Source organism: Vanacampus margaritifer, chromosome 10, assembly GCF_051991255.1.
Source record: "Vanacampus margaritifer isolate UIUO_Vmar chromosome 10, RoL_Vmar_1.0, whole genome shotgun sequence".
Classification (NCBI taxonomy): Eukaryota; Metazoa; Chordata; class Actinopteri; order Syngnathiformes; family Syngnathidae; genus Vanacampus; species Vanacampus margaritifer.
In genome coordinates this window covers 21,102,627-21,128,453 of record NC_135441.1, presented here as the reverse complement: position 1 = coordinate 21,128,453, position 25,827 = coordinate 21,102,627, and the positions used below count along the sequence as shown (strand labels likewise).

The window sequence follows — 25,827 nt, the reverse complement described above, 5'->3', positions numbered from 1 at the left end:
TTGTAGTCGAATCATCTGAACAGTATGATCAAAAACGGGCTTACTGGGTGCGGGAAGAGACCAACGTTTCCATTGTATCACTTGAGATTTGTGAGATTCTCACCAGCTTGTAAAAATGATGATGCAATCATATTTCTGATGGACAGATTCGTTTTTTAAAGGTCGACTCTGCCCTCAAAAGTTGTTCAGGGCCAAACTGATATGTATTTTGTGAGGCTAATGCCGAGACTTAGCACACTAAAATTCAGAGAACTGATTGATTTAAAAAAAAAACATGTATAGTGAATAAAATAACTTGTTTTATTGGTCCTTTTAATACTTATAACAAAAAATACATAAATTATAGGCAGAACAGTTGTACAGTAATTTGTCATTTAGTATTTATTTTACTAAAAAAAAACAACTGATCATTCAGTTTTTATCCTTCTTCCTTGTTTCAATGTGCTTGAAAAACAAATACAAAAATTTGCTAATTTTAAAAGATAAAATTTGCCAATTGAAATCGTCTGGACGATTAATCCCAATGTTATATAAATTGTGACCTTTTGTTGAAGCCCCACTTTGAAACTCTGACCCTAATTTGAAACCTTAACCCTAGATTGAAACCCTACTTTCAAACCCTAGCCCTGGTTTGAAACCCTTAACCTACATTGAAACCCTCATTTAAAAATCTGACCCTACTTTGAACCTCTAATTTCAAACCCCAACCCTATTTTGAAACCCTAACCCTAGTTTTAAGTTCTAATTTGGCACATAACCGTCACGTAACAATTTCCTGTTTGAGGCCATTTACTTGTGTTGTCAGCCGGAACAACAGTAAAGATGTACATTGTATGCTAATCTGAAATCCTGCGCAGGATTATCTGTATCGAACATTATTGAATTAATCCACAATGAATCACTTTTCTTGAAATAGACATAAGAAGTTTCTGAAAAAAAAAGGAAACTGTGCAGTGTGTACTGTAACATTATTTATTTTCCTCTTTCATTTGCCTTTTCTAAAACTGCAAACTCAAGGGGACTGAGCACATTTGCAACTGATGTCCTCCTTAATCTACCTCCACAGTCTGACCTCTCTTTAACTTTTTATTGTTTTCGACTAACAGCACATCCCCACATCAATGCACATCAACTCCCACACTAACTAGTAATTCTATCAGCTTGATGTCTCATAAACTAAAACCCACGCCTCAAACGACACTAAAAAAACTGCGGCTGATAACCCCCAATTTCTTTTCTCATTATTTTGTGTCTTTAACTGATGACCTGTTAATCTCGAGAAAATGATATCCACAAATTCTTTCAACAAAAACATTTATAGTCTTGTCCCCCCCCTCGCCACCTTTTTTAAAAATCATTTCTTGGTTGAAAAGTTGTGTGGATTTGTTTCAGGAGTCGTCATCACCAAGCTAATTTCTTGGTCTGCCACATACGCTGCTTATGGCTTTGCTTTGACATTTCCACCAAAGTGATGATGACGTAACTCATCCGGCTCAGACTGATTTGTTGTTGTAAATGTCATTGTTGAAAGAGCCTTTATTATACATTTCCATTACATTTCCTGCACTGGGAAATCCACCGCTTTTTCAGCAGAAGTAAGAGAAGTCATCATTTTTAGATCATTGGCATCTTTTATCTCTGTGCACTTGGCTGTGGAAGTCTCCCTCCCAGTCCCTGTCCAGATTTGTAAGAAAGGATTTGTCCCACTCGTGTTCACAGGCTGAAGATTAAATTCAGTCCCATGTAGATATAAAAGACTCTCTAACTTGGATAAAGATTCTAATATCTACAAAAGGTGCTTTTAGCTCAGCAGCCTTCAGCTCTTTTATCAGGCTTGTCTTACCTTTCACATTCCATTTATATTAATCAGTCGATTCCCTCAGCCCTCCGCGCTCATTAAAGGCGAGTGGGATGCTGAAATGGGATTTTTGTGGTCTTCTCCCTTACGGCCTCCTTGTTCAGTGAAAACCTTGACTTCAAAAAAAAAAAAAGTCTCACAAACACGCTTCCAGCACTGAGCACAATGGTGTGTCGTGAAGCTCCCACACGATCTGGATACAGCGGAAGGAACCTCAAGAGAAAATGAACACAAAAGTTTTCTTTACAATAATATGTTCTATGCAACTCCACTAGTCTACACGCGGTATTATGATTAATATTGGGTTTGTGTAATATGAATTAAGCAGCAAAATCCACCCTCAGGGGCGGCCATTTTGCCACTTGCTGTCGACTAAAAATTACATTACAGTTGCTTAGGGCTCAGTTAACGACCAATCACGGCTAACCCATTTTCTTTTTTTTTTCTTAAGAACTCAGTATTGTTCATTCGGTAATTTTACCGATTTGACATAACCCATTTTCTGATGCCGAGTCGTGATTGGTCGTTCCCTGAGCAACTGCGATGTGAATTTCAACTGTGATTTTGCTGCTTAACTCATGTTCCACAAAAACAATATTAATCAGAATGCTGTGTTTAGACTTGTGGGCGCCCATACAACGTATCGGAAAGAATTTGGGGGTTCACTTCCTCTTACTACAGTAATTTCTGGACTAGAAGGCGCACCTGACCGCGCTAACTAAATTTAGGGAATAATTGAGTTTGTTACACATATAAGCCGCACCCGACTGTAAGCCTATAAGGTGTTTTAATGTTTCCGCACCGGTATATAAGAGTTCCCGCTACTTTCTTTTCCATAATGAGGGCGCAAATTATCTCACTCTCGTTCTGTCTCTCCTACTGTATCTGGGCTCACTTAGTTTGTTTTTGCTCTGCCTGACGCTCTTGCGCTTCCTTTATAGTGCGGCCCCTTGTGATCTGATGCATAAGCCGCACCTTTGGATTAGCCGCAGGGTCGAACGCAAGTGAAAAAAGTTGCGATTTATAGTCCAGAAATTACTGTATTTGAAGCAAGCGGTTGTCCATTAGACCAATCTGTGTGACATCAAAGTATATTTTTTTTGTGGCCTTAAAATGTTAAGTAGTTAGAAAGTTTGAAAGTTCATCCAAACCTACCTTGTTGGTGCTAGCGGGAAGGATAATGGTGGTCACCTAGGTATGGTGTTAGCGCTTCCTTTTTTTCCTGTTTCAATAAGATAATAAGCCATTGATGAGCACATTACAAACAACAACAATAGTGTACTCTACCAAAAAGAGCATATTCAAGAGCCGTGTGCAAAAAAACTGCCTAGATACGAATAGCTACATACAACACGCTCCTTTTGAGCTGTGTGCTAAGTTACGGTGATGCTAAGCTAACGTCCCTACTTTTCATTTGCTTTGAATAGGACATTTGCCCCTGCTAACATGGCCGCCACATATGTACATGTATTGCATTTGATGGGGAAGTTGCCCCTGCCAACATGGCCGCCACATTGGCGCACTTTTTAACCTGCTGTAGCCTACTGATGGTGCCACATCGCTGTTTACTGGCATTGTGGCCAATTGCGGCCAATTCTGTAACTGACAAACTTAAAAAGATATGCGACAAAAAGCCTTTAGAGTAGACTAGACACTATTTTCTGTCGGTTGCATTTGAGGTCCGTTGTTTCCAGCTCTGTTAAATCGACGTTCCATTGTACATCTGTGTAACTGGCTGCCATTTTGTGTTAAGCCATTGTTAATGCATGGAGCCTCCACAGCCTGATGGTCCTAAAGCAAACAGCTGCCCCCCAACTCCCACAAGCATGAGGCAGGCAAGCAAAGCTTTTAAGTGCCTGTGGTAGTCTGCGGTATTGTCTGCACTGTTCTTATCATTCCACAAATGCAACACAAGTTGATTTACTCGATGTTGGCCAATGTGAAATGGGCCCAAGAGAAGGAAGACAACTTGTCATTAAATGCCATTGGTCCATTTTGGTAGCTAATGGGGGCGGAAATAAAAATGTGCTCACACCATTTGGCATCTGGAAATGAGGTAGTTGCAAAAGTTACAGTTGTTGCCAATTGGCAGTGCTGAAGCCAACTTCTTTGAATTACGTCTTTTGAAAAGTAATCCGACACAGCACAAGCCTTTCATTGAGAAGATATAATTTGACATGTCTGCACATTTCATTTGGGAAGGATGATACATTCTTGCTGTGATTTCTTGTAGGCCCCCCCCTCTCAACATATGATGCCCAACTACAAATTATTTGAATGGCCAGAAGGTGTTTGATTTATGCTGAGTCGGAGTTATCAGCCCCAAACAGGCCATGTAGCTCCTCTGTTATCATTCCTCCCAGCCGCCTGCTGAATTTCTGCATGTTTTTGAGCTGGGGCCATAAATGTCAGGACAGCCGTCACAAGCGTAACGCAAAGACAAAAACTGCCTCTTGCGGCAAAATCACAGGCACGCTTCTCTGCTAATTTTCCCCTTGTATTGTCCTGCAGCATGTTTGACAAGCAGGGCTGTCATCTTTGTGCGGTGGCACAAGTTGGCCCGTGGCAGGGCGCTGCCCACCTGACGCCCCCCTCACGGAGTTAGCTTCCCGTCCGCAGATAGCCAGAACAAAGGTGGACTCGCAGCTCGGGCCATGTGCATTTTGGGCTCTATGTGTGACACTCCGATGACTCCGGGGCACTTTCTTTACCAGAAGAGTCGTTGGCTGTCACTAAACATCACCGTCTGCCTCGCCGCTAATGGCATCTCCAGATTGCGCTATGAGGAACAAAGGCTGGTTGTGTGAGATACTGAGGAGAAAATAGTGACCCCCATTAAGGCTGCAGGCTTTAGTTTGTGACAGTGGCCGCAGACTTAACGACGTGTCATGACAGATACAAACCAAAGAACAATTATAGGGCCATGTGCTTGAAGCCAAGTTGCCAGTAAACAGACGTGGTAAGAATTGTGAACAATTAAGTGATTTGTTTTTGAGTTTCACAGATATCATTTGAATGGATGAGCCGTGGATCGCCAGTACTACGATGGCGTATTAGGGCCATGTGCAAATATAGGTTTTTAGAGAGGATATTTCGAGAATCTGCGACATTATAAAGTGGTAAATTTGCGAGAAAAAAAATCAATAATTTAAGAGAGAATAATCGAATTTTTACAGCATTATAAAGAGGTAAATTTGCGAGAAAAAACTCACAAATGTACGAGAAAAAAATCGAATGTTTGCGACATTATTATAAAGAGGTAAATTTGCGAGAAAAAACTCACAAATTTACGAGAAAACACGAATATATGCGACATTATAAAGAGGTAAATTTACGGGAAAAAAACGTGAATATTTGCAACATTATGAAGTGGTAAATTTGCGAGAAAAAACTCACAAATGTACCAGAAAAAACTAGAAGATTTGCGACATTATGAAGTGGTAAACTTGCGAGAAAAAAACCTCACAAATTTACGAGAAAACACGAATATATGCAACATTATAAACAGGTAAATTTACGGGAAAAAAATGTGAATATTTGCAACATTATGAAGTGTTAATTTGCGAGAAAAAAACTCACAAATGTACGAGAAAACACGAATATATGCGACATTATAAAGAGGTAAATTTACAGGAAAAAAACTTGAATATTTGCAACATTATGAAGTGGTAAATTTGCGAGAAAAAACTCACAAATGTACAAGAAAAAACTTGAATGTTTGCAACATTATTATGAAGTGGTAAATTTGTGAGAAAAAACTCACAAATGCACGAGAAAAAACTTGAATGTTTGCGACATTATTATAAAGAGGTAAATTTGCGAGAAAAAACTCACAAATTTACGAGAAAACACGAATATATGCGACATTATAAAGAGGTAAATTTACGGGAAAAAACGTGAATATTTGCAACATTATGAAGTGGTAAATTTGCGAGAAAAAACTCACAAATGTACCAGAAAAAACTAGAAGCTTTGCGACATTATGAAGTGGTAAACTTGCGAGAAAAAAACCTCACAAATTTACGAGAAAACACGAATATATGCAACATTATAAACAGGTAAATTTACGGGAAAAAAATGTGAATATTTGCAACATTATGAAGTGTTAATTTGCGAGAAAAAAACTCACAAATGTACGAGAAAACACGAATATATGCGACATTATAAAGAGGTAAATTTACAGGAAAAAAACTTGAATATTTGCAACATTATGAAGTGGTAAATTTGCGAGAAAAAACTCACAAATGTACAAGAAAAAACTTGAATGTTTGCAACATTATTATGAAGTGGTAAATTTGTGAGAAAAAACTCACAAATGCACGAGAAAAAACTTGAATGTTTGCGACATTATAAAGTGGTAAATTTGCAAGAAAAAACTCACAAATGTACCAGAAAAAACTAGAAGATTTGCGACATTATGAAGTGGTAAACTTGCGAGAAATAAAACTCACAAATTTACGAGAAAACACGAATATATGCGACATTATAAAGAGGTAAATTTACAGGAAAAAAACTTGAATATTTGCAACATTATGAAGTGGTAAATTTGCGAGAAAAAACTCACAAATGTACAAGAAAAAACTTGAATGTTTGCAACATTATTATGAAGTGGTAAATTTGTGAGAAAAAACTCACAAATGCACGAGAAAAAACTTGAATGTTTGCGACATTATTATAAAGAGGTAAATTTGCGAGAAAAAACTCACAAATTTACGAGAAAACACGAATATATGCGACATTATAAAGAGGTAAATTTACGGGAAAAAAACGTGAATATTTGCAACATTATGAAGTGGTAAATTTGCGAGAAAAAACTCACAAATGTACCAGAAAAAACTAGAAGATTTGCGACATTATGAAGTGGTAAACTTGCGAGAAAAAAACCTCACAAATTTACGAGAAAACACGAATATATGCAACATTATAAACAGGTAAATTTACGGGAAAAAAATGTGAATATTTGCAACATTATGAAGTGTTAATTTGCGAGAAAAAAACTCACAAATGTACGAGAAAACACGAATATATGCGACATTATAAAGAGGTAAATTTACAGGAAAAAAACTTGAATATTTGCAACATTATGAAGTGGTAAATTTGCGAGAAAAAACTCACAAATGTACAAGAAAAAACTTGAATGTTTGCAACATTATTATGAAGTGGTAAATTTGTGAGAAAAAACTCACAAATGCACGAGAAAAAACTTGAATGTTTGCGACATTATAAAGTGGTAAATTTGCAAGAAAAAACTCACAAATGTACCAGAAAAAACTAGAAGATTTGCGACATTATGAAGTGGTAAACTTGCGAGAGAAAAAAACTCACAAATTTACGAGAAAACACGAATATATGCAACATTATAAACAGGTAAATTTACGGGAAAAAAACGTGAATATTTGCAACATTATGAAGTGGTAAATTTGCGCGAAAAAACTCACGAATGTACCAGAAAAAACTAGAAGATTTGCGACATTATGAAGTGGTAAACTTGCGAGAAAAAACCCCACAAATTTACAAGGAATAAACTCGGCTATTTTCCGACATTAAAAAGTGGCAGATTTGCAAGATGTTGTCAGGACGGCCCTACGCCGTTGTAGGCAGTACCTCTTTAAAGTGTGAATGGTTAATCTCTTCTAAAGCAATTACTATCTCTTTATTTGAAAACCTGAGCAAAAATCTATAATTTAATGAGTTATTGTACAGTAGGCATTTTGCACACTTGGGAATTGTGATTTGGCACAAACATCCGAGCAGGCTACTTGTATTTCTTGCAAGTTTCTAGAGTTTTTTTCTCGCAAATTGGTGAATTTATTTCTCGGAAACTTTTTTTTTTTTTTTTTTTTTCACAAATTTGCCACTTTGTAATGTTGCAAATATTCAACTTTTGTTTTATAAATTTGGGAATTTTTTTCTTGCAAATTTGCCACTAAATGTCACAAATAGTCAACTTTTTTTCCCCTGTAAATTTGTGAGTTTTTTTCTTGCAAATTTGCCACTAAATAATGTTGCAAATATTCAACTTTTTTTCTCTGAAATTAGTGAGTTTTTGTCTCCGATTATTACCCCCCACTCTAAACAATATATGTTTATACGTTACCCTAATACGTCGTCATAATTTACTAACCAGATTAACATACAGTTGAATTAATTCCCGCTCTGTTCATTGACTCCTTCCACAAGCTTATCAACAAAAGCACCAGGAAAACTACAGTTAGGTAGTGTTAATGAAACAAAACTGTGCAAATTCACAAGATTAAATGTTTGAAGGACTAATTTAGTAGTGTTTCTGTGGCAACAAAAATAAATTACATATTGTCCAATGATAAACGCGTCCTTCTTAGCTCATTATGATGAGATGCAAATTTTCAAGTAATCAATGTAAAGTGCCTTTTTTGTATTGATGCCAACAGCCAAATAGGAATATATTTACATTTATTAACGCTGTTCTAGTTTGTGTCTGGATGTTGGTGGTAAAATATGGATGTGGCCATGAGCCAAAATGGTTTAATATATTTCCACAGTTTTTTTTTTTTTTTTAAGTAAAGCATTTTTGTTTTGTTGTTCTGTCATATCGGGTATTGCAACAAAAGATGAGCCAGTTTGACGTCATCGTTTGATTGCCGTTCATTGGTTGAAATCTCAATCGGAATACAGTCCCAAGCTAACAGGAGCAAAATGATTGACAGCCGCGCACCATCTGAGACTCTGCGCCGAAACTAGTCCAACTTCCACTTCCTTTGTAGTATCGCTCTCGTCTCCCAAGGTTGACTCATAAAACAAAATGTGCGTCTGGTGTTGTTTGTCTTTGAGAAACTCCAACTCACTAAACCTTTTTTATCCTGTTTTGTGTAGTAATTTAGTGTTGTGAATTGTCTCGGAGTGTGCCGAGCCAGGCGCTTGAATGTGCCATGTTTTTGCAAAGCATCGCAGTGCAAAAGTTGGCATCAGCGATGTCACACTAAATCTTTGTTTCCGTGACACTCGGAGTCAAAACATGAGCCCTCCCGGCGTCAAGAAAAACTGTCGCGCTCCGAGCCGGAGCATGGAACAATTCTGACAGTTTTAAATATGTTTAATGAGAAGAAGATTAAACGAGAGATTTTTTCTTCCAAGTCAGAGTGGTATTATTTTATCCTTCCTATTTTGGAGGTCACAGCATGCATCCAAGTCTCCCAATGGAAGTTGCTGAGACCCTTCGGTTTAGCTGTAATACCCTCTTTAATTCTTTTGCATGTTGGGTTATTGCCATCAAAGCTGCTCTGACAGTTTTTCCTCAACTCTGGTTTATACTGATGGTTTTATTTCACTGCAAGGATCCCCTAATACAGCCAGTAGCGATACAAAATGGGGGTTTTATATTTCAAGACTATGCAAAATAAATGGATGCTAACCCCGGCATCATTATGTTCACACCATGTCACCGAGGTTGCGTTCATGATATTTCTAGAGGTAGATTTGTTAATTCACTCTGAGCATTTGGATGCTTAGCGGAAGAAGTGGCAGGTTTACATGTAAATAACTTTACCTTGGCAGTCTTGAAATAAACAGGCAACAGGTTGGAAGGAGAGCGAGTGGTTATGGTTGCTTCTATTTTGGGGAAAAAAATTTCCACTGTGCAAATTGCACCTTGCTCCATGCACGTATTTTTGCCTTTGAAAGAATTATTAGGTGGGCCTAATGTTTGTTTATATTATATGCCGTGCATCCATGGGTTTACACACTTTAAGTGAGTACAGAAGAAAGTTGCGATTGAATTCTATTAAAATGACTCATTTTCACACATTGAGAAGAATTTAGTGTTATCTTACCTGTGGGTATGTGTTCCCACAGCATTTGTGTGTGAATATTCGTTATTCGAAGGACACACTCAACACACTCCCGAAGTTAAAATGCTAACTTCTTATAAACATTTCAATGGGATCCTCACTTCGCTTTTAGCATTAGCGCTAGGCTAGCGATGTTTTTAAAAACGAAGCATGTTTTGTATTTAAATATACAGTGGATGTAATTCTTAGTTTAGTTTTACAGTTAACTCCAACTGAGGTGTCATTAAACACCTTAAGAGACGCTTAGGGACAACAGAATAACCAGAATAACATATGCTACACACTTGCTAGTTGCTAATGCGACACAAGCAAAATGGTGCATTCAGGGTACTTTCACACCGTCGGAAACGTGTTTTTTCTTCGATGAGAACGTTTTAAGGGGAATATAATTGGCCAATTAATTTGGCCGATTAATCGGTCGGGTCCTACATTAAATATCTGTTAAAACCAAACAACAAAGTTGAGCCTTGATTGAACCCGAAAGGAGTAACATATTGTATAATAGGTATATCGCACCTGCAGATGCTAGCGTCAATGCTAAGAGATAACGAAAAATCAACCATTGACCTTTGAGCGGCTGCTTGTATCCATTTCCTTGACTTGAGGAAATCATTGTGAACTTCCCACACAGTTGATGCGGCCGCACTATCTCGCCATCTTTAATTTAGAAGACCGCACACGTGTGCGACGGTTATCTTGGCACAACTGACTAGCGTGTCTTTTCATGCATGTTCGTACAACCTCCCATGGGTTCATATAACAGTGCGTGTTCCAGTACTTGAGGGTGCTTTTCTTTATTAGTCTACTGACTATAGATCATCACTAAAGACTTTTATTTTGATGCAGTGATCCCACTGAGGCAAGAAAGGGGCAAAGTGATGAAAAGATTCAGAATTCCAAACATTCCGTGTTGTTGATTTTTGCCGTGGTCTGTTTGCTCTCCGGCGAGTCTCGAACATATCGGGGCAACCGGGAGCAGCTCCCCTGCAGTTGCAAACGATTTGCCAGGAGATCAAAGCCGAGACGAAGACTCGCATGGCTATAAAATCGTCATGCCGCCTCATTCTCCTTGCGAGTGAAAAGTGAACATGAATTGACTTAACCGCTATTTGTCATTGGGAAAACATTTTTCAGACTTTCCCAATCACGCCTTTTTTGGGGGGGTTCGAAATGACAGCAGTTCATTGGCCTCGGGTTGTACTGTTTCTCAAGAGGATTCCGAAACCTCTTTGCGCTTCCAAACTACAAAGAGGAAGAGGGCGTAATCTGTCTGCGAGGAAGTGACCACGATCAATAGTATTTTCATTACGGTTATGTTTTCATGCTGCAGGATGATCAGGGTGGCTGCAGCAGTCTGGTGAATGATACATTCATGTTCCCTTCCTCTTTCCCCGCCTGTGTCTGTGATGAGTTTGTACGGCCGGGACCCGTTTTTTTTTTTCTTCTTTCTTTTCGTTTCCCCTCCCGCTCCCTCTGTTGCAACAGCCCCAGTCAACAGCTGTCGGTTTTGCTATTGTAGATTTCAGGCTTTGCCGGACGTGATGTTACTGAGAGTGAACTTTATTGAATTATTCCTCTCCTCTCTCTTTCCAGTCCAACTTTGAGAGGGAGGGGAAGTTAAGCAGCTTACCTGTGCAGAAAAGTGCTTGTTTGCGGTGTTCATGGACCAGCAGGGAATCCAATTGGCTTTGTCACACTATTTACTGTTTATAATTGTCATGCGCTTTCATCTGTTGTCAAACTATTTGGGTGCATGCCTGAATATACGACATTAACACGCTGAATGTAATGGACGTGCATGAATATTTGTGAGATTTGAAGCATCTTCGAGGCAATTGTGTATGTCACATCGACCGGTATTTTTGCACTTGACACGTATTGTGTTGCTGCGCCTTTTGGGAATAGGAAACATGTATTTTCTGCCCAACTGGGAACAAGGGGCTTATTTTTAAAATCGTGATTGATTTTTTTGGACGAAAATGTGCAAAAATGTGCAGAAAAATGGGGGATGCTATGCTGGTGCTAAATATAATCTGCTTGCTCAGAAACGCTCAATATCTTGAGACTATTTGCAGCCACAGAGTTTATCGTGAGTCTTACTAACCTTTTCCATATGGGTAGTCGCTTGTCATAAATAAAAAGAATAAATATAGAGATAATGAAGTACTAATTCAATATACAGTGCATGTTTTTATAATGGTTGGTTGGAGAAATTGATTTATGTACATACATGCATAAAAATATATATTTGAGTCCACAGTTGCCAACATAAAGTAAATAATCAACACTGATAGGAGTCGTGTTTTCTCTCAAGTTATTTAACCTGTAGTGTTAAATTTTATTAACACTGTGCAGTGTTAGCCAGTGTTCTTTTTTTTTTTTACTCAGTTTTGAGGTAATTTTACACTGAAATTGTAACACTGTGAGAAAGTTACCTTAACACCAGTTCTGATAAGGATGAAATACACTAAGATACAGTGTTAAATTCAACTCTTTAAGGTGTTGAATTAACACTGACATTTGCTGTGTCCCTTTTCACAGCGTTCTTTAGTGTTGTGATTAGTTAAAATGGCAATTGTCGAGATTTATATTGACACCTGTTGTTTGGTTTCAAATTTTTAAAGCAAATTTACTGTAAATGCGAAAAACAGAAATGCGACTTATGCGAGCTCCACCAGTAATTTAAAAGATGGAAAAAAATAGGAAGCGACTGCGCCGTGCGATGACGTTGTATGAATTTTCTTTTGTATTTCTTGATAAACCGGAGCGTTTCTCTGCTGTTTTCCATATAAAGTTGCATTAATATTCGCTTCTTTAATTAATTTAAAAAAGATTTCTGTTTCGTCGTCCCCACAAACGTTCGTGTGACGTAATATCCGGTCAAAACGTGCGATTCGCGGATCTTCTCAGCGTTTATTCGCAAAACCTGTTTCCATAGCCAAAATTCGCATTTCCCTTTTTCGATATGCTTCCGAAGCCACCCCATCCAAGGGTAAAAACTGTTTTCTGAATTTTAGGGCCCTTTTTCAAATTTCTAGCGTTTCCATCCAGTTTTATTTTCGCATTTCTTGAAAATTCGAATAAAAATGGGTGGATGGAAACCACCAAAACAATGACTTTATTTCAGATATAAGATACAGAGGCTCCGGAATTGAACCCTGTGGAACACCATATATTCCGTTATTGACACCCTGCAAATGTGTTTTGAGTCCAGATATTTCCAGGACAGTAGGCCTCTGCTTGACACGTTCATTTTGTCCTCGCGGGATTCTCGGTCGTCATTGAAGTTATTTGACAAACATCATCTTCCCATTAGTATTCATCAGTTCCAGCTGGCAGTTTAAATGAGGCCCCGGGGTGAGGGCAGCGTGGCGCCACAGGAAATGCCGGTCAGTGCCCTTGATAGCGGCGGGTGGAGGTGTGACCACGCAGTGTCGAAATCCAATAAAGGCGGCGTTATACGGAGGTGACAGGATGGCGAGATAATGTGACACAAAACAAAACAAAATAAATCAGACTCACTCCCACCGGGTGTCTGCTTTCTCATTATGCCCCTGGCAATCGCAAAACAAATGGCCGCTGTCCTGCAGGTGCAACCAATACACTTTGTTGTCATATAGACATTTACATTATTATCAATTTATCACGCCATGTGTGGCAGCCTAATTGGACGCTGTTTGGCTTGCGTGTTATGCACATCTCAAAACAACAGACAGAGTTGGTTGTCTTTGCGTTCTGATTCATGGTCAAACTTCAGTGCTCACTTGCCAGCACAAGGGATGGTCATAGTCGTTGATTTTTCATTCAACTTGTCGTTCAAAATTCTGTTGATTGTTTGAAATTGATTGTTGACTACAAGTCATATAAGATGGGAGCGCATTTCTTGACGGCAACCATCGGAGGTGCTGTTGATTCAGCCTCAACTTGTGTATGACCTCCACCAAGGCAATTTCACTGGGGTAAATTATTCTGCTTAATGCAATAACATTCGATTAGATTCCTTCTATGTCAGAAAAATAACAAAATACAATGAAAAAGGCAGAGGTTTCGGAATTGAACCCTGTGGAACACCATATATTCCGTTATTAACTCTTACCCACTCTTGTATATTAGTGTTGATGTGCACTACAAAATTGGGAGTGAGATTTTGGCGGCAGCTTAAATTTTGTAGAAGCATAATCACAGGTGGGCAAGTATTTTCAGGCATTGTATTCAAGTAATGTTAATTTTATCCACCTTTTTTAAATTTGTCTCAGTTTTAGTCCAGTTCCAATCCTGCTTGTTAGTTTTTTTTTTTCATAGTTAGTCAACCTCATCCTGTTTTTATTTAGTCCATTTTAATCGATTATAAATCTAGCATTTTGGTTTTTATTTTAGTCCAAGAAAAAAATAAATATATATATATATATATATATATATTTTTTTTTTTTGGGGGTCAACAGATGATGTTGAACATTTCGGATGTAAAACTATTTCACATAAAAATTTCTCTCAACGTTTTGATGAAAAACATCTTGACACACAATTACAGTATATCAACAAGTGGCTATTATGGCTCCATGCTATGAGCTAGTAAGTTAGCCAACATTAGTTAGCGGTTGAATTAACATTATTGTTGAAATGTCATAGCTGTTGGATTGTTACGTTATGACTATAATTAACTTCTTCTTTTTTTTTTTGAACCTCTCACCGTGAATCCACCTCCTGTCTGTCCCATGTGCTTGTCCATGTTGCACTCGCTAGCTGCAGATTTGAAAGGGGGTGTGTCACTGTGTGTCACATGACTGTCACGGCGATTTTCGTTTCCTTTTTTGTTCATGAACCAAAATGTCCATAAATTTTAGTCCAGTGAAGTACATTTTTGTCTCGTCTTCATCAATCGACGAAATAGCATACTGATTTCGTTCCGATTATTGTTTATTAACGAGGGTTATAGTCTAGTTTTAGTCCGGTGAAAAATGTGTTTTGACAAAATTATTTTTGTTTAGTTTTCCTTGACGAAATTAACACTATTCTCAAGGAAATTCGGCTCTGACGATAAAGTAGTTTTACTGCATCATTTTTTCTCCCCCCCCCCCCCTTTTTATCCATGAACAGGTGAAGCAGTAAGCCGAGGGATTGTGTCATAGAGCGCATTATGTGGCTCCGTTGCATGCAAGCCACCAAGCCAGAAGAATGATTTGCTTTAATTGACTCCGTTTGATGCATTGTGAAATTGTATCTCTGTGCCTGCTCTTTGTGTTTTGTCATCATCGCTCTATATACATGCAGTATGAATGCAATATTTTCCCCTCGCCAACATAAACGTTCTAGTTCACAAGGACATGGAGTGGGTTGCAAAAGAAAACAGACAATCTAATAAGGTTTTAGGCTGACACAACTTGCAAGCTTGAGGATAAAAAAAAACAAACAAACATTCAAATGATCTCCCACCCACTCCACTGCTCCATTTCCGAGTCACTCGGGCAGGATGGTGTTTTCTTGACATGGCAGTGACAAGTGAGTGATAAGACCCAATCAGGAAGTGACGGCAGGTGTCTGGATCAAGTCTCTGCAGCGGCTCTCGCAGTATGAACGTCACGGGGGTTTTCGAAAAACAAAATGGCAAAAGCTTGAAAAGGAACCACCACTATGCTTTTCTCCTTGGAAGAAATCCAGGAATCCAGTAGCAATTTTAAGACTTTCATCCGTAGCTGGACTTGAACCAACCAAGTCCTCATAGACGTGAATTGAGGTTGATTTTATTTTAGTTATTTATTTACTTTTTACTCATACCTCTTTGTGTATGTGAGCATGCTTCACAAAAACCTCATCAGCTGCCACTGGCAAATTTTAATCCTACTTTCAGTACTTAAAATTACACTTTAATACATTGACAAGGACAAAGCAGCTGTGAAATGTTGAATGATGACAACTGGATTCTCCGCCGTGCATGCCTGCAAACAGCGTTTTGAAGATAACGCACACATTTTATTTTTTTGGGGCCTCAACAACACTATTGTCACTGCACATCCTCCTACTGACTGGATAAGAGTCTGTGCAATTTCATCCCCTTCCTGCCACCTGACAGTCAAGCTGAATGCTCGCAATTTTGACACAGCGGAGGAACTCGAACACGTTTTGCAAATGTCGCTTCAGAACAAGACTTCGCCCGGGGTCTCTGAGAGCACCCTATTATTACTAGGACTCAACAATTTTCAAAAATTATCTACTAGCGTTTTTTTTTTTTTTTCACCTCCATATTGCAATTTCATTCTGTAATGGCGCTAACAGCTGTAGCTACCGTCTGTGTTAAGCGCGGTTTAAACATTACATATTACACAGCGGCATGTCACAAATCATTCACTTATGTATCAAATAAAAAAAAAAAAATATATATATTTTCATCACCATTCTGATAGCTGTAGTAGTTGGCAATGGTAGACCAGTACTTAATGCAGCTCAAAATGTGATCATCTCTGTCATTATAGATTAAGTGACATAATTAAATATTCATAGAAATCGATGAAAACACCCTATATAGCTTGGACATAATTTGAATTTCTTCATCGTTGAATATCGGTGTGAAATATTTTTGCTGAAAAAAATATGAAACAATAAAAATAAAAAATAAAAAATTATTTATTTTTTAAACACGAGATGTTCAGAAACTATCCATAATTGTTCTGTGAGGGAACTGTATTTTTATTTTTTTAGAATATCGTCAAATTAGCATTATTGAGCTTTCTTAAAAAAATCGAGTTTTGAATGACTATTCATTCCAATTAAATCAAATGTCTGATTTATTATACGAAAATCTTTTGATCTCATAAATTAGGTTTATGCTATAAAAAAAGAAAATGAACCATGGATTAATATAAAAGATATAAAAAAAGTTCATCTATAATTAGTTTTTAATTTACTTAACACTTGCAGTCTTTCAACCACAACACAAATTCTACCAAACAACTGGGGCATAAACATGAATTTATGACATACCGTAAATCTGATCCAATAACAATTGATCACTACAGCTTTTCATGTTTTATAAAACAATTACGTAAACGTGGACTGCATTCTACTACATTGAGATTTGAATACACTGATCATTTTAATCTGGTATAGTTTGTAGTTGTTTTCCTACAACGGTCATTTCAAAAGCCGTTTGAAAATACAGAAATTAACAGTTGACTATTTTTTGAAGAGATAACGCTGTCATTTTGTGTATATACACTCATTTATTATTTATCTTTGTTTCCATTGAAGCCTGTTTTTTTCTTATTAATGCTTTACCGTTTTATTGCCCTATCAGTTCATTTATTTTACCTTTTTATAATGTTGACTTTTATGTCACCACAACTGGAGGTAAATTACAATTAGCGGCATAACCGCATCTACAAAGATGCAGCATGTGACTCATTTCTCGAGCGAATGCAGGGTTTACTTTTCCTTTCCGCTAAGATCTTATCATTGTGTCTGTGACTGTGTTTTCTCTTTTGACCTTATTTGAATTCTGAGATAAGCATCCCCCCAGCAAAACTTGACCAAATTAGGCTTATCTGGTGTGTTTTAAGGGAATGATTTGTCACAGCGGCTCTCAGAGGAATACACTTGAAAACAAAATAGATGTGAACTGCTGCTGGCTTGTCCAATTGGACCGCGTTTGTTTTGACTGTTGATTGTTTTTCAGGTCCCAAATGTAAACACGCCTCAGTTTGAGTGTTTTCATACTTTGTTGAATCTAATAGAGGACAAATTAATATGTTCTATGCAGCCCCATTAGCCGAAATAAAAGATTGTGGTCAATATTATGTTAGCGGAAGTTAAGCAGCAAAATCCATCAGTTTTTATCACTATCAGAAGGCGGCCATTTTGACACTTGCTATAGAGTGAAAATGACATCACAGTAGCTCAGGTCTCGCGTAACAACCAATCACAGCTCAGTTTAAGAAAACAGGTGAACTGTGATTGGTCATTGCCTGAGCCCTGAGCAACTGTGATGTCATCTTCAGTCGACAGCAAGTGGCAAAATGGCCGCCCCCTAAGATGAATAAAAATGGCTGGTTTTTGCTTCAAAACTCGTATACCACAAATGTAAGATTAATCAGAATGTCATGTTTACACTAGTGAGGTCACATATGTTATGTGTTTAAGGATGACTTCCCCTTTAAATACCAGTGATTACACACTGCTGATGTCCCTATACCAAATATTACTTTCATTTAGGGATGTTTGATACCACTTTTTTTTTTTTTTTTGACAGAAAGCCTCAAATCTTCAGTACTCACCGATACCGAGAGCAGATACCGTTAGTACTTATGATACATAAAATTTCCCCCAAAAAACAATGCCAAGCGCAGATACCGTTAGTACTTATGATACATAAAAAAATTCCCCCAAAAAACAATGAGATTTTTTTTTAATGACACGTATATCCCGACTACAGCAAATTTACAGAAAATTGAATGAAATCGATGGCAATTATATTTTGTTTCAATTTGCTCATAAGTCATTTTGCATAGAGCACACAATGAAATTATTAGTATTTATTTTTAATCGATAAATAAGATGAAACAAATAATCCAGTGGACAGGGGGAAAAAAAGTCCCAATCAAAATATGAGGTTGTACAACTTATTTTTAAGGAATACAGTGAAGTGCAAAGAATTCAATTCAATTCAATAGGGCTTCAAGTAATTTAGTCAATGTTTAATTATATCTTGTTTTGAAATCCATGCTTTTAATGCTCTGTATTTACGTTACATGAGGCTACAAAGATATATAACACACATTGAACCACAGATAAGGTGATATTACTCACAACAAGAGTACTTATTCTCAGTAACGCACGCCAAAATGGCGCTGCCGGAAGTAATGAAATGAACAAGTGTTACCTCGTAAGGAGACACTCAGGAAACAAACAAGTCAGAACAAAACTTCCGTTCCCCCCCCCAGTCCTTCTGACAGTTCCTTCCACAAGATCGCGGGCCTGGTATCTTTACTCGCACATCCCTACTTTAATTCCTCGTAGATTAATGGATTGACTTGGATTAGGCTCGACAGTGGTACATTCATGGTGTCAACATGAGATTCGAAGTAGTACAGACGCTCCCCACCTTACGGACGAGTTACGTTCTGGACGATCGTTCGTAAGGTGAATTTGTTCGTAAGTTGCTTCAGTGCTATATTTTGTATTATAATTTATGTTTAAAGCCTATATAAGTATATTGAAGGTTTATATAAGTATGTTTAAGGCTTGTACAAGTAACCTGCCTACCTTGGTTTGTACTGAAAAAAACGTAATAAAATGGAGAGAATACGTACCAGTACAGTACTGTACTACGTATGTTAGAGAGAGAGAGCGAAAGACACACACACAGTATGTACATGTACGTAATAAGATAAATAAAATGAAGTTTAACTTACTTTTGGAAGATGTACTCGATGCTTAAGGAGATGATGGAGGAGGAGGAAGAGGAGGATTTTATATCATGAGAGATTCTTCGTCGTCGCTGGAATCGGCTTCAAAAGTTATTTCCTGCTTCATGGGGACCGGCGTTTTCTTCCTCCTCGTCCTCGCCACGTTGCTCAGCCTCCAATGAGCTCTCACAGCGCCAATCGTCGGTATTAGTGGCGGAAAGAAGCACTACGCGCAATACAAAATCTAACTTACAGCATTTCTTTCCAAACATTTTTCGACATACTGTACGCGCAGAAATGTTCGTATGTACCGTTGTTCGCAACTCGAATGTTCGTAAGTAGGGGAGCGTCTGTACATCTGAAGTTCAATGTGTTTATGAGATTTATCCATTGGCACCAAAGCTTGACAATCACGAGACAGGACCTCACCTCATATCTAGTGCTCTCTTATAGCACGCAATGAGCAGATAAAACAAATCTAAAGGGGAAACCATCCCAACCGTAATCATATTTGTTTGCATGGCGCACCGAGAAAGATTGATGTCGTATCTGTGGCGGTGGATTTCAATTCTCCTGGCAGAGATGCAGATAAACAATCATTCTGCTGTCTCGGGAGCATTTTAATTGTGTGTGCGCGCGTGCATGCCGACGTGCAGCCGCTTGTGCCTATTAGCACGTTTTGGACGACAAAGACGGAAGAAAGCCTCTGCCGAGCGCGTCCTCCTTGACTACTTTTCCGAGCTGTTAAATGTCAGGCATGTACTCCCTTACATCTTTGGGACTCGCAATTGAAAAAGTGGAGCTCAAGCAGAGATCAAACCACTGCTGCCGCTCCTGTCTGCCTCGAAGACATGTTCCCTCGTCGTGCGCGAGTCTACGGTTTATTTTAACTAATGTCAAAATTCCATGATGGACTATTTTTAACGATGCTGAATGTGTCTATGTGTATCATTTTGGTAGAATTGTCAAATGTTTCTGGAGCCCATGCTGTGCTTAAGTGATCTTTTAAATGAGTTTGTCAGTAAGCAACAGCAGAACACAACATATCGGTTTACGAAGGAAGGGAGAGATCATTATTTGCACGCAGGCCTATTATTCATCTAATGCACTTTTTTTTTTTTTTTTTAATGGCTGAGTCTTCCATGGTTTTGGGTCAGTTTGCTGAATATTATACATATTTTTTTTTTATGGCGGTTACAATTGTGGAAAGTCCAAGGTTCAGCACAATGCATTTTGGGAAGCTGGTTGCTAGTTTGATTTTTAAAACAACTTAAAGGGAAAGTCAATCTTAACTCCTTCACTCCCAGCCATTTTCACTGAAGCAACCACCTTCGCTCCCGGCTGTTTTACTGGATTTTGACTGATTTTGCGAGGCCCACAGAATATTATGCTCTGTTGCTATAAAAACATGGAACCTAACAAAATAAATATTAGTCCCTTCTTTCATCAGGAAAAAAATTATGTTTTCTATCTGTTTCTGTGAGTATAGCCAAGTGTCATTATTCAAAAATCTGTTTAAAACAATGGGTGGGGGGGGGGGGGGGGGGGGTTGGGGGGGAGCTTGTTGCAACATGACCCTGGTTGATCACTTATACTCTGCTGCCACCTGCTGGCTGGTTTTGTAATAACTGCCATTGCTTCAAGCATTCTCTTCAGTTTAGAGGCTGCACCAAAGCCTTCTTCTGTATGCTCTAGCATAAAAAATATATATAAAAAAACAACATACAAATACGTGACTTTGCCTTTAAAATAATAATACAATTTAAAAATAAATGTTTTTTTTTTTTTTAAACAAGTTACGAATGTTAGCTTTTTACCTTAAGCCCATTTTTGCCTTAACAGGGAAGCAGAGCCATTTCTGACAGGAACAAACATTCTCTTGTGCATAGACGATATATATGGAAATACAGTAAATGAGCTGGTGTGTTACATATATCTGTTGACATAGTGGCTAAAGAAAAGCCAGGCAACGCATTAACGTTTACGAGAGGGATTTTAGCCGAGCGGCTTGAAGATGTTGTTTTGTCAGTCAGCCCACGTTTGGAATAAATTTATCACTTTTATGCTTTCTGCAGCCACCTCAGCAAGCAGAATTCAGTCATTGCACATGCGACTCTGGCTGCAATGTTCCCATTTTCTTTACATAAAAAATCAGATTGATCCAATCCGAATGAAAATGTCAGTGGATAAATTGAAGCGGTTCTTGTAATTGTTGAATTCCATGAAACCATTTAAAAATAATAATAATGATTTTTACCATTTATTATTTATGACCTGACAAAAATGTATCACTTTGATTTTACCTCATTAGCATTCATTGGGCGGCGGTGATGAATTGAGCTGCTTTCCTTAGCACGTTAGGTATTCTATATGCCAGTTAATAGGAGGGCATTTTTCCAGGTGAAACCATTCCCGTCTGTCGTTCTTTGATTCATGAATTGTGCTCACAAGCTCTTATGAGCAGCAAATTTCAATCAGAAACACTGCCCCACTCATCCGACCGCTGCTTTTCATGGTAATAGAATGATCAAGAAGTTGTCTTCTTCACAAAGCCACTTTTCCAACCGTGGACGGATTTTTTTGGGGTTGAAGTTGTCCTTGCGCAATAGGGATTCCGATTTGGCTGAATTTCGCAAAGAAATGGAACAGTAGGTCTCTAATTGTTATGACCTAATGCGCTAAACAAATCTATGCTAATATTGCTAATGCTAATAAAGCCCAATAACATTGCCCAGAGGAGTTTTGCTATAACGTAGATGTAGTTCTACTTCCCATACCTGACAATGTTGTTCTTCTTTACAGCACATACTTGTTGAAACAAAAACAACAGTGCCTCTGCTGGTTGCAATCATGTACTGCACTCCATTTTGGGGAAAAAGAATGAAAATCTTAAGCCACTGAGTTGTCTAATTGCAGTTACAAATTTCCCCGTAGTAGAACTATTAAAGTTTATGTTATCTTAATAACTAGTTATGAGCCATTGTTAGAAATGACCACTGCTCGGGCTTTGTTTGCATAATCCCTGTGAAGCATCTCATTGCACACAGTCTGCATCGGACGCATCCAAAATGGTATTTGCCTCTGTGTGCACAAACATTGACCCAGAACGTGTGCACGATGATGGCCCCCCGTCCCACAGAGACCAACCAGAGATCATGGCGGCCTTTGGGTTTTCTCTGCGCTGTTGAAAATCCTGTGTGGCTTAAAGCTATTATTAGAAGTTATGCTTCATGGATTTGCTTTACAATTGCCCTCAAGCAGCCACTTAGGACTGGTAATTTCCCTCATTAGTGATATTATTTATAAGGGGTGAAGAGAGAAAGAAAGAGAAAAAAGTGCTTTATGTATTGGCAGGATTCAATAATTGTATGTTATACTGTATGTTTGTTGAATATTGTAAATATGCATGCATTTTGACCAATGACCACCATATGACAGTGTTTACAAACTCCTACAATGTTTTTTTAAATTTTTTTAAATCCATTCTGTACATTCCTTGAATTGTGTAGAATACCACAGATGTGTTTACTGCTCTTAGATTACGCATATAATGAAAATATTGCTTTTATGAAATACATCGAAATAATAAATTGCTCCATATAGCCATATTTTACTCGGGGGGGGGGGGCTGTTAAAAGCAGAACATTCTAATTCTCCAATGCTGCACTTTGCCTGAGGTTTGTTGTGGCCTTTTGACGTAATCCCACTCTGTTTACATGATTTACGACCCCTGATAAAAGCCCACGTCTCAAGGTTGAAAAATATGCCATTTATACAGATGCAATCATGTGTGACGTCAAGTTAAGAAAATTAATGTATGTTATAGTGTAAAATGTGTTTTTAAAATATGACCTAGGGGTTGGAATTTTTTTGATTTTTCTGTTAATTATCATGTTATCATTATTATAATAAACTAAAACTAAATTTTGTGAGGAAATTTTTTTTTAAAAAAACTGAAACTACATATTACGTTTATAACTAGAATTACAGCAAAAATGTCCTTTTGTTTTCATCTTTGTGAGCTAATATGAATGAGCTTTTGGGTTTCATTGGAAATTATTTAAGTATTTGGGTATTGCTGTACGTCCGTACAGAAGAAAGGTCAAACAGTCATTTGACAATATTTGCTTAGTGACCTTTACCGTTATTATTATTAATCTTGCACACAAGAAATACACAAAATAAAAAACTAGAAATAAAAATATTAAAGACTCAACTAAAATGAAGCACTTAAAACTCAAAAAAATGTAATAAAAACTGAAGTCAAAATAAAAACTAATTATAATGAAAACCCCCAAAACTATTAGAGGATGAGATGACGGACAGTGACAGAGTACTGACATGTACCAGACTGAGTTACATCCGTGCATTGAAATCCTCTTGGAGCTTGTCAGTGTTACAAACTAGAAATTCCTTCCAAGCCAGCAGGTAAATGCTGTCATACTTGTGCGGAATCGAAGGCGGGACCCCCTGAATTCTCTAGAGCGCAAAAAAATAACGAGGTTTTCAAAAGGTCAAATTTGGTTGCACAGCTGCAGGTTATCAAGCCGCTTTTCTAATGGTGCACGAACTTCACTTGATAAAGTCCCGCGAGAGGAAAGGCCAATGAGAATCTGTCTATTTAATCTACCTGTTAAATAAAGTTCTATCACAAACGAACCCCGGGAGGTTAAAGTGACTGTAATAAGATTTTCTTTTTACTGACGGAGAGAAAGTTTTTCAGTGTATAAAATAACGTGAATGATGTTACAAGTTTGTGTTTAGTGCTACCATAGGTGGTGGAAAAGCAACACATTTTTTGTGATACGTAAACAAGAAGTTGAGAGAAGGCAGTCCTGTTTGACATTAAGGATTGAATACGGTCTACACTTCATTCGCTTAAAAAGAAACTCCTCACATTTGGACTGTTTGGTTGGAAAACCTTCCACTTAGCATGACTTTAAATTTGTAAATGAAAACAGTCAAAGAAAATTTGTATTTACAGCTGTCAGAATAAGTCTATTTCAAATCGGTTTGTGGATTTTGTGTTTCCCCCTGGCAACCGTAATATACAACTAAAATATCTAGGGCAAAGGTCACCCACAGGTAGCCACCAAAGGACCATGTGTAGCCTGCGGGCCAGTTCTAAAAGTAGCTCACCAGTGAGACAATGTTGTGGACGTGATCAAATTTCCTAAATAAGAATTTTTTTTAGTAACCTATAATAAACATAATCTGAGCAAATTTGTTTCAGAACTTGAAGAGGAATAATGAATTTTGTCCTCTTTGCGTGTTCCAAAAATGAAGATAGAGTTAATGTAAGAAAAATACACCTTTGCAAAAATGATTTTTAATCAATCAGAGATCTCTGGACAGATAACAGCCTCTATCATCACTTAAACATCGTGGGATTCAGAGCGTCAAATGTGCTTCTTCCGGGTGTCGAACGGCTTTTATAGTTTAAGGACCTCCTCTCTTTTATTTGTAGACAAAACATATCTCTGAGTACTTTTCCAGAGCAGATGGCGTAAACAAGGTCAGATTTGGTTGTGTGTTCGGGACTGAATATGTTATATAGTTGAAGGTTCTATTTTTCCCCATAACAAAATCTCACAAACACGTTGAACCAAATTTACGGTGGCCTTGACTGATGAAGAAAGTAAAGAGTGTGTGTGTGTGTTATTTCAAAGCAAATTTTGTTTTCAAGACCGAAATGTGCGTGTACAAAATAAAACAAGGAATTTTGGACCAATCAATGTGCACCAGCCCAAGGTCAGACCATACCGAGATCAACACCTTCTGCTCTACCAAGGACACAAAACATTTCGACAAGGTTAATATAAAGAATTGGGATGTTCATAGTGTGTAACAATGGTTAATAAAATAAAATGAAGAATTAAAAATGCTACAATATCTAACAAACTGTGTAATCCGTACCCATGAAGACGCTCTCACTTTCAAAAAGTACAGCTTACCTAAATAAAACACATTTACAAGTAAACATAGAAATGTTACTTCACGTCGTCGTGAGCAATATTATTTGTTATCTCTGTGAAGTCACCTAACGTTTGGCAGCAACAAAGCTGCAAAACGCATGAATCAATCGTACCTTTGGCCACAGCCTCTACCTTGCCAGCTAAGTACAATCAAGAAAGTGGTGCAATCATCCTGATGGTGGCTTAACGCTTGCATGGGAAGTTGGGTGCCTTGAAAAATGCCTTTACTTATTAAATGAGAAAAAAAGACCACTTTGCCAACAAAAACATAAAATTCTTGCAGAGCGCCTTGTCTCCAAATTGCTGCTTACTGTGTCAACAATGATGTTTGCAAATTTCTTACTTTGATTAACCCCATAATCAGTTTGCTTCCATGGAGGGCTACAGAAGCTGAGAATATTTACAGTTGAGAGGCTGGAAGTAGTCATTTGTTTTTAGCAGTAGCAGTGGTTCAAAGCAAGTAAGCAAACAAACAAAAAAATTATTCTAGAGTTTAGAAACTAAGAAAAATTAAAAAATCAGCTGATACCGATTTGCTGAAAATCACGTGATCTGGCCCGCTTTAAGATCACATGATCGGGTCGGGACATCTCCATCGATGATTTTTTGTTGCACCTCTAGACAATACCCAGAAAAGAATGTTTCTGGGGAAAAAAAAAAAAAAACGAGCAAAAAAATTAATAATCAAGGATAAGTTTCATAGGTAGTGTGATTGACTGGCGACCAGTCATCTGGAATAGGCTCTAGTTCAGGGGTCACCAAAATGGAGC

The 25,827-nt window shown here is 37.8% G+C and overlaps 1 protein-coding gene and 1 long non-coding RNA gene across 5 annotated transcripts in view; one reads left to right on the top strand and one right to left on the bottom strand.

The window, feature by feature from the left end:
* Window positions 1-25,827, top strand: part of unc5a (unc-5 netrin receptor A) — a 186,524-nt gene that overhangs the window by 13,685 nt on the left and 147,012 nt on the right. The window lies entirely within an intron of this gene.
* On the bottom strand, window positions 1,812-19,192 carry LOC144058769 (uncharacterized). The gene is made up of 3 exons (XR_013295478.1): window positions 19,089-19,192; window positions 3,014-3,080; window positions 1,812-2,071 (listed from the first exon to the last, which is right to left on the bottom strand). It is a non-coding gene; the product is annotated as an uncharacterized LOC144058769 (long non-coding RNA).